The sequence below is a fragment of the Paramormyrops kingsleyae genome, chromosome 23, assembly GCF_048594095.1.
Source record: "Paramormyrops kingsleyae isolate MSU_618 chromosome 23, PKINGS_0.4, whole genome shotgun sequence".
Lineage (NCBI taxonomy): Eukaryota > Metazoa > Chordata > Actinopteri > Osteoglossiformes > Mormyridae > Paramormyrops > Paramormyrops kingsleyae.
The window spans coordinates 94615-104070 of record NC_132819.1 but is presented as its reverse complement, the minus strand read 5'-3'; the positions used below and the strand labels follow the sequence as shown (position 1 = coordinate 104070).

General features: G+C 45.8%; 1 long non-coding RNA gene across 1 annotated transcript; it reads left to right on the top strand.

Moving 5' to 3' along the window:
- The first annotated feature begins 1814 nt into the window (after positions 1–1814).
- Positions 1815–3492, top strand: LOC140581955 (uncharacterized). The gene is made up of 3 exons (XR_011985015.1): positions 1815–2370; positions 2638–2954; positions 3092–3492. It is a non-coding gene; the product is annotated as an uncharacterized lncRNA (long non-coding RNA).
- Positions 3493–9456: the final 5964 nt, after the last annotated feature.

The following is a 9456-nucleotide window of genomic DNA, read 5'->3' as shown; positions in this document are numbered from 1 at the left end:
TCAGTCTGTTTGTTCGTGACTTGATGGTCCTGAATCTTTTGCCCAATGGGAGGGTGACAAACAGTTTGTAACCCAGGTGGGTGGGGTCCTTGATAATGTTGCTAGCCTTCCTACATAGTTGGCTAGCATAAACATTGTTCAGAACTGGGAGTTCTCAGCTTGGTACCCACGATCCTCTTAACTGTCTGGGCCAAGTCTCTCCGGTTCTCTGCCGTGCAGCTGGAGTATCACACTGTAGCACCATAGCAGAGAATGCTCTCTATTGTGCTCCTGTAGAAGTTAACAAAGAGCTGAGTGGGAAGTCTGGCTTTTTTGAGTGTTCTTAAGAAGAAAAGTCTGTTGAGCTTTCTTCACCAAGTGAGAGGTGTTAACGGTCCATTTCAGGTCCTTTGAGATGTAGATCCCCAGGAATTTGATGTCGTTAACCCTCTCCACTTATGTGGAGGGGGGAAGGTGTCGTTTTCCTGGCTCTCCTACAATCCATAACAATGTCCTTTGTCTTGGATGCATTCAAGACAAGATTGCTGTCTGAGCACCACTGTAGCAGGTGTTGCACCTCCTCCCTTTAGTGGGTCTCATCGTCTCCTGTTATCAGTCCCACTGCTGTGGTGTCATATGCAAATTTCACTATGGTGTTGGAGGTGCGGATGGGTGTGCAGTCGTATGTGAATAGGGTGAAAAGGGCTGGGCTGAGGACACAGCCCTGTGGTACTCCTGTGCTCAGTGTGACAGTGAATGACATGCAGTTTCATACCCTGAGATTTTGTGGTCTGTTGGTGAGAAAGTTCAGAATCCATGAGCAGAGAGTGGTGGTTAGCCCCAGGTTGGTGAGTTTGGTAATCAGTTTGTGAGGGATTGAGTTAAAGGTGGAGCTGAAGTTATTAAATAACATTCTGGCGTATGTGTCGAGATGCTCCAGATGACACAGGGTAGTGTGAAGTGCGACTGAAATTGCATCTTCTGTTGACCTGTTTCCCCGGTAAGCAAACTGATGGCTGTCCAGATCAGTGGGAACGCTGGACTTGATGTGCGTGACGAAAAGCCTCTCAAAGCACTTCATAGCAATCAGTGGTACAGCAACAGGATGATAATCTTTGAGACATGTGACTGCTTGCTTTTTGGGCACTGGGATGCTGGTAGTGGTTTTGAGGCATGTGGGGACTATAGCCTCCTGCAGAGGCAAATTAAAGATGTTCGTAGCTGATCAGCACATGACTTCAGTGTGTAGCCTGGTCCTGCTGCCTTGGAGGTGTTGAGATGTCGTTATTATTATTATTATTATTATTATTATTATTAACTGTGACATTATTCTTTTATAGAGGAAGCATGGATGTCAGTTGCAGAAATACTGTGAACTAACCAGGGCTGCCTGCAAAAGAAAAACTGAAGCTGGGACATCATCTTCAAATGTCAAACAAATGAAGCTTGAAGAAACAAGACAAATCTCTCAGAAAACAGTGGATAACGCTGTACTCCGCTTCGTAGTTCAAGGTCTCCAGCCCTTCTCCCTTGTTGAACAGCCTTCATTCCAAAGCCTTGTCCTGGATTTGCAGCCAAAGTGTGTGGTAATGTCTCGATCTACGGTGCGGCGCAAGATTGATGCAGCCACAACAATCATGAAGGAACAAGTGAAAGAAGCAATGAGGGAGATTGCATACATTGCCACAACAACTGATTGCTGGACTGTGAGAAGGAGGAGTTTCATCGGTGTAACAGCACATTGGCTGGATCCATGCAGTTTTGAGAGGCATTCTGTTGCTCTTGCATGCAAACGGTTAAAGGGTCTCATACATTTGATGCTTTGGCAGGTGCAATGAATGACATACACACAGAGTATGAAATTCGTCAGAAAATAGTCAGAACCACAACTGACAATGGTTCAAATTTTATTAAAGCTTTTCGTGAGTTCGGACTAGAAGAAAACAACGACGCCACTAAAGAGGCAACTGAGGAAAAAGCAACTGATGAAGATTGCTCTGATGATGAAGAGACAGAAGTGAAATTTGTTGATGTTGATGCAATTATGGCTGAAGATGATGGCCTTCAGTACCAACTGCCAAAGCATCATCGGTGCGCCTGTCATTTGCTGAATTTGGTTTCCACAGTGGATGTCGAGAATGCAAACAGGGCAGACGCCTACAAGAAACTCTCAAGGTCAGCCTTCTCTAAGTCCCAGGCTCTCTGGAATAAGAGTTCAAGGTCTACTACTGCTGCAGAGACCGTTGAGAAGCACTGTAAGCTTCATCTGGTACAGCCCAATGCAACAAGATGGAATTCCTTTTATTTGGCTGTGGAGCGCATAGTGAGAATCCTCAAAGATCAAGGAGAAGGACCTATGAGAGCTGTCTGTACTGCTCTCAAAATTCCTATGTAAGTAACAAATGTCCGGGATCTTCTATTTGTCTTATTGCCTACATAAATGCTTGCCTCATCACCTGGTCAGGTCACCTTTTGTGCATTATATGCAAATAAGTAGCAAAAAACAAGGAACAGTTATAGAATGATTTTATAAAGCTAATTCCTGTGTGATCTGAAATTACCCATTTGTGAGGGTGCTTTAATGTATTAGTTATTTTATGTACATTGGAGGAAAAATTATTTGTTTTTTTACGATTGGTCTTTTTTTTTGTGTGTTAGGTACAGTCCAGCTGACATAGCCTTTTTGGGTGAATACACCACCACCATGAGCCCAGTTGCAAAGGCAATAAATATATTGCAAGGAGAATCCAACATTCAGATGGGATGGCTGCTCCCTATAATCACGACCCTTGTGACCAAACTTGACAAAATGAGAGCATCGCTGAGATTCTGCAAGCCGCTAGTTGATGCCCTCCTAGATGGTTTGAGGAAACGGTTTGGAGATATGATCTCTGATCCTGAACTAGTTGCAGCAGCCATTCTTCATCCGAAGTTTAAAACCTCCTGGACCAGTGATGAAGAGGTCCTTAGACTCGGTAAGAAATATCCAATCGTTTCCTAATTTTGCCTATTCTTTGGAAGACAAAACCTAAATTGTAGTTGCATAAGCTTGCAGCTTAATGACAATGTTCTATAAAAATTATGATTAATCTATAATTGTTTCTGATTTAAGCCACAGTTACATTAAGGAGCATCTTCCTGACCATGATGAGGGTGTTCGGTCTGCTGACAACTCCTTAACTACTTCTGATGAAGATGATTTCTTCTCTAATATCAAGCATACACAGACACAGAAGATAACCAAACGGTTAGATGCATACCTAACATGTGCAGCTGAAGGTGTAACTATGTTGACCACTTATCCTGCTGTATGTAATCTGTCACTGAAGCTAAACACAGCCCTGCCTGCCTCAGCAGCATGTGAGAGGCTTTTTAGTACAGCTGGATTGATCTTTAGGCCAAGACGGGCAGCAATCAGCCCATGCAACTTTGAGAACCAGCTTCTGCTTAAGCTAAATAAGGACTTTTACAAATTTGAGTAATTTGACCACACTGGGATTGTTTTGACTTGTTAAAAATAAATTACTTTCTTTGTCAGCTTGTGTTGTGTTTCATTCTGTAACATTTTACTAATTTCTTATTCTAGAGGTTCTATAAGCTAGTCAGAGGCATTAGGTATTGTGTGTGTTGTGCCAATAATGCAACAATGCGGTGAAAGAAAATGTACTTTTAATACTTAAGTATTTTTAAAAGCAAGTACTTCAGTACTTTAACTTAAGTAAAAATTTGACTGCACGACTTTCACTTGTATTGGAGTAACATTTGACCAGTGGTATCTGTACTTTCACTTAAGTAATGAATGTGAGTACTTTGTCCACCTCTGCCGTTGGGTCCCTGCTCTGTCTCTCTGTCCGCTGTGGGGTCCCTGCTCTGTCTCTCTGTCCGCCGTGGGGTCCCTGCTCTTTATCTCTGTCCGCCGTTTGGTCCCTGCTCTGTCTGTGTGTCCACCGTGGGGTCCCAGCTCTGTCTCTTTGCCCGCCGTGGGTTCCCTGCTCGGTCTCTCTGTCCACCGTGGGGTCCCTGCTCTGTCTCCCTGTCCGCCGTGGGGTCCCTGCTCTGTCTGTGTGTCCACCGTGGGGTCCCTGCTTTGTCTGTGTGTCCACCGTGCGGTCCCTGCTCCGTCTCTCTGTCCACCGTGGGGTCCCTGCTCTATCCGTGTGTCCACCGTGGGGTCCCTGCTCTATCCGTGTCTACCGTGGGGTCCCTGCTCTGTCTCTCTGTCCACCGTGGGGTCCCTGCTCTTTATCTCTGTCCACCGTGGAGTCCCTGTTCTGTCTCTCTGTCCGCCGTGGGGTCCCTGCTCTTTCTCTCTGTCCACCGTGGGGTCCCTGCTCTTTATCTCTGTCCACCGTGGAGTCCCTGTTCTGTCTCTCTGTCCGCCGTGGGGTCCCTGCTCTTTCTCTCTGTCCACCGTGGAGTTCCTGCTCTTTCTCTCTGTCCACCGTGGGGTCCCTGCTCTGTCTCCCTGTCCGCCGTGGGGTCCCTGCTCTGTCTGTGTGTCCACCGTGGGGTCCCTGCTTTGTCTGTGTGTCCACCGTGCGGTCCCTGCTCCGTCTCTCTGTCCACCGTGGGGTCCCTGCTCTATCCGTGTGTCCACCGTGGGGTCCCTGCTCTATCCGTGTCTACCGTGGGGTCCCTGCTCTGTCTCTCTGTCCACCGTGGGGTCCCTGCTCTTTATCTCTGTCCACCGTGGAGTCCCTGTTCTGTCTCTCTGTCCGCCGTGGGGTCCCTGCTCTTTCTCTCTGTCCACCGTGGAGTTCCTGCTCTTTCTCTCTGTCCACCGTGGGGTCCCTGCTCTGTCTCTCTGTCCACTGTGGGGTCCATGCTCTGTCTCTCTGTCCACCGTGGGGTCCCTGAATAAGGATTCGTTAGACAACCCATTTCTAAATATGGCAGCAACAAACGGAGCGCCCCCAGTTATTCCAAATAAACCATGACGTTTTTTTAAAGTATTGAAGCACTTTTTTTCTACCAATTTGAATAATAAAATAAAGCACCCTAAACATTTTAGAGAAAAAGAACAAACGAATAATGCTGGTAATCCTTGTTAAACTGAGCGTACAGCATTAGCCGAGAAGCGGGGTGGCTATTTGCATACGTGAAAGCCTATGTGAATGTGACACAAGTCCCAAACTTTTAACTAGAGACACAATATTTAAGTAGAGGCATACCCAAGCGAAACAAGAGAAAATGTGAAACAAGCACAACTATTTTAGCCCAAGTTTTTAAAAACGAGAAAAAGCCGTAATCAGTTTAACAGTTTTATTTCAATGTAAAAGAGAAAAAAAAATATTTCACCAAATGCGAAGATCCATCGATAGCGGCTCTGGGTCCCGTCAGTGTAGCACAAACCTAGCGTGATCTAGGCTGCCATTATCCAAGCAGCACGGGCACGCGCGTGCAATCCGTTTGAACAATGCGGGCGAAATAACGACCTAAGCGATCCGATGCTTGTGCAAGCGCACTGACGCAGATGCGCATTTCAAAATGGCGGCAGCAACAAACGCAAAAGATGTATTTACCTGTATCTTGTTAGTTTTATTTTAAACAAATGAATAATGGTCTGAATGCACTGCTGTGTCAGACATATTTGCTTTACCATGAGGGGCTCTATAAACTCTGTATAGGGCCTTCATGTTGGTCAATTTCTTTTTATTCGTATATTTATTGTATTTTATTTAAGGGAAGTGAGGAACCAGACCCAAAGGGGGAGCCCATCCTCCAGGGGCCGGCAAGAAAAGAAAAAAAAAACGCATTTGAAATACAACCAAAAAAGGATAAATACAAAGGCACAACCAGAAATAAAGAAAATAAAACAGATATACAGACATACAAAATTGTTGCGTGTGCTTGGAAGGGAGCGTGGAGTTGTATTTGCATGTGTGTTCATCTGTTTGGGGGAGGTGTTTGAACACGTATGCGTGTGTTGGGTGCGTGTGAATTTCTCCATGGAATGCATTTGATAGCGAGGGTGGGGGGCCGCAACCACACCCCACAAGAACCAGAGGCCGGCGGTGACAGGCCCAGGAGACCCAAGGCGTCCGCAGCCCCCCAAGAGCAGGGAAGAGCCAAGGCCCCACGTCCCCACGACAGCTGGGTCCCCACCCCAGCAGGAGGAGGAGGGAGGACCCAGGCGCAGCCCCCGCAGCCAAAAGGGTACGAGCCCCAGAGAACCAGAGGCAACAGGCAGCCGACCCCGCGAGGGTGACGGCCGCTCCCGCACGGGCCAGGGCCAGGACCCCAGGTGGCCGGGAGCCGACCGGCCCCTGGCAGAGAGCCCCACCCGCGCCGGAGAGGCCCGAACCCCCCCCAGGCCACCACCCGGGGAGGAGGGACAGCAATCATGTCAAGGAGGCAGCCGCGCCCAGGAAGGAGCAGCTAGCCCCGCACCCAGGCCCACACTGCCTACACAGACACCTCGCAGACACACCTCTTAGCCATATACATAGACCATACACCCACTCACACAACATACACAGACACATACACAGTGCAGTGCAGATGCCAAGAGCTAGCCCCCCGCACCCCGAAGGGCAGCCCACACTCAGTCACCCACTCATTCGACGACAAAAAACTCGGGACATGGGCTCGAGACATGCCACCCTCCAAACAGCGCAGGCTGGCCCCCCAGACGTGGACCGACCCACCCCCCCCGGCAGCGCCCCAGAGGGAGCACAGGCCACCCCTGCGCAGGAAGGCACCCAACGAGGAAACGGCCAGGCCCCGGGCACCAGAGTCCCAGACCCCCCCACCCAGAAGATAGTTTTCTTCGCAATGCCTAAGGCAGTAAGGATCATGTGCACTTTATTTTCTTCCATATCTAATACACATGCATCACCTAAAATGCACAATGTAGGTGAGGTTGGGATATAGCAATTTAACCAAATTGGGTGCAGTACCATATGGCATGCATGTACATAAGAACATAAGAACATAAGAAATTTACAAACGAGACGAGGCCATTTGGCCCATCAAGCTCGTTTGGGGAGAACTTAGCTAATAGCTCAGAGTTGTTAAAATCTTATCTAGCTCTGATTTAAAGGAATCCATGGTTTTAGCTTCCACTACAATAGCAGGAAGACTATTCCATACTCTGACTACACGCTGTGTAAAGAAGTGCTTCCTCAAATTTGTTTTAAAATGTTCTCCCGCTAATTTCCACTTATGGCCACGAGTTCTAGTATTTAGACTAATATTGAAATAGTCATTTGGCTGAACAGCATCCAGACCCGTTAGAATCTTATAGACCTGAATCATATCCCCCCTTAGTCTCCTTTGCTCAAGGCTGAACAGATTCAGTTCCGCTAACCTCTCCTCGTAAGACATTCCTCTAAGACCAGGAATCATTCTCGTAGCTCTTCGTTGCACCTTTTCTAAGGCAGCAATGTCCTTCTTGAGGTATGGTGACCAAACCTGCACACAGTATTCTAGGTGGGGTCTTACCAAGGAATTATATAAGTGTAACATCACCTCCCTTGACTTAAACTCCACACATCTAGAGATATAACCCAACATTCTGTTCGCCTTTTTTATTGCTTCCCCAAATTGGCGAGAGTGGGACATGGAAGCATCAACATACATACCGAGATCTTTCTCGTAATCAGCTACCTTTATTTCAGTGGAACCCATAAAATATCTGTACTGTATATTTCTGCTCCCTGCATGGATTACCTTACATTTATCTGTGTTAAATTTCATCTGCCAAGTATCAGCCCATTCGCTAATTAAATCCAGATCCCGTTGAAGCCTCTCTGCTGCTAGATTAGTATCTGCTACCCCGCCCACCTTAGTGTCGTCTGCAAATTTAACCAGTTTACTGTATGTATTCGTGTCAATATCATTAATGTAAATTAGGAACAATAGTGGTCCTAAAATTGAACCCTGCGGTACCCCACTATAAACGGAGGCCCACTGTGACATAGTGCCTCTAATAACTACTCGCTGCTTCCTATCAGTTAGCCAGTTTTTGATCCAAGCTGCCACAGTTCCTAAAATTCCTGCAGCTTTAAGCTTTAACAAGAGCCGTTTGTGGGGGACAACATCAAAGGCTTTCTGGAAATCTAAGTAAATCACATCATAGGCCTTTTTGTGATCAATTTCACTTGTAGCTTCCTCAAAGAACTCAAGCAGATTCGTTAAGCAGGATCTACCTCTCCTAAATCCATGTTGGCTATCCTTTATAATGTTATTTGCATCTAGGTAATCTACCATTTTCACTTGAATTATAGCTTCCATTATTTTTCCAGTAATGCTAGTTAAACTGATTGGCCTATAGTTTGCTGGATTACTTCTATCCCCTTTTTTGAATATGGGTGTTATATTAGCATGCTTCCAATCTGATGGTACCACACCCGCAGATAACGATTTCTGGAATATTAAAGTCAAAGGTTGGCTAATAATATCCCTCATCTCTTTCAAGACTAAAGGTAAGATGCCATCAGGCCCCTGCGATTTATTTATTTTGAGTTTAGCTAGGCTTAGTATCACATCAACCTCAGTTATACATATATTGGTCATAGACGATGCTGTATTCGTATTAATTGGTGGTAAGTTACTTGTGTTCTCTATTGTGAACACCCTTGAAAAATAATCATTAAACTCGTTTACCATATCAGTTCTCCACAAATTCACCTGAGCAGTGGGTGCATAGGTTTGAGTGGATAAGGCCCATTTGGAACATCCTTTGTCCTGTATAATGAGTTCTATGCAGAGTTTTGTATTGTATAAGCTGTAAGTTCGGGTTTTTAGTCATTTTGAAGGTGTTTAAACATATTTCTTTCCAAAAGTTTTGATCTGAATCGATGGATAGATCTTTCTCCCATTTTGAAATTGGAAGGGAAATTGAGTCATCCATTTTTGACAATAACTTATACATTTTTGACAATAATTTGGGGCTAGAAAGATTTAAAAATTCTAGCAGCCATGGAGGTATTTCTAACTTAAACTGATTAAGATTGAACCTTGCCTTGAATAATGGACTCAAGAAATTTGCTGGTACTCAAGAAATTTACTGTTGCTAATTCCGTATTTTAAGACTAGTTCGTCGAATGAAATAAATTTCCTGTTTCCTGTTTTTTTCAATTCAATTCAATTTTATTTATATAGCGCATTATCACAACATTACATTGTCTCAATGCGCTTTACATTTCTGCCTCGTAAGGACCCCCCATTGAGTAAGCCAAAGGCAACGGTGGCAAGGAAAAACTCCCTAAGAGGAAGAAACCTTGGGAGGAACCAGACCAAAAGGGGGAGCCCATCCTCCAGGGGCCGGCAGATGAGTCAAACAAACAAGATGAAATGACTAAGCTAATACAGGGGTTGAAATATATGTTTCAATGCAGCGGCCGACCGGTGCAGGCACGTGGTGCTTGATGCACGATGGCAGGATTAATAGAGGCACAGCCGCAGGGAAGGATGGCGAGGCATCGTGTTGAGCCAAGGGCAGGCAGGTTGGAGGGTAGTTGCCGGTGGTGGAGG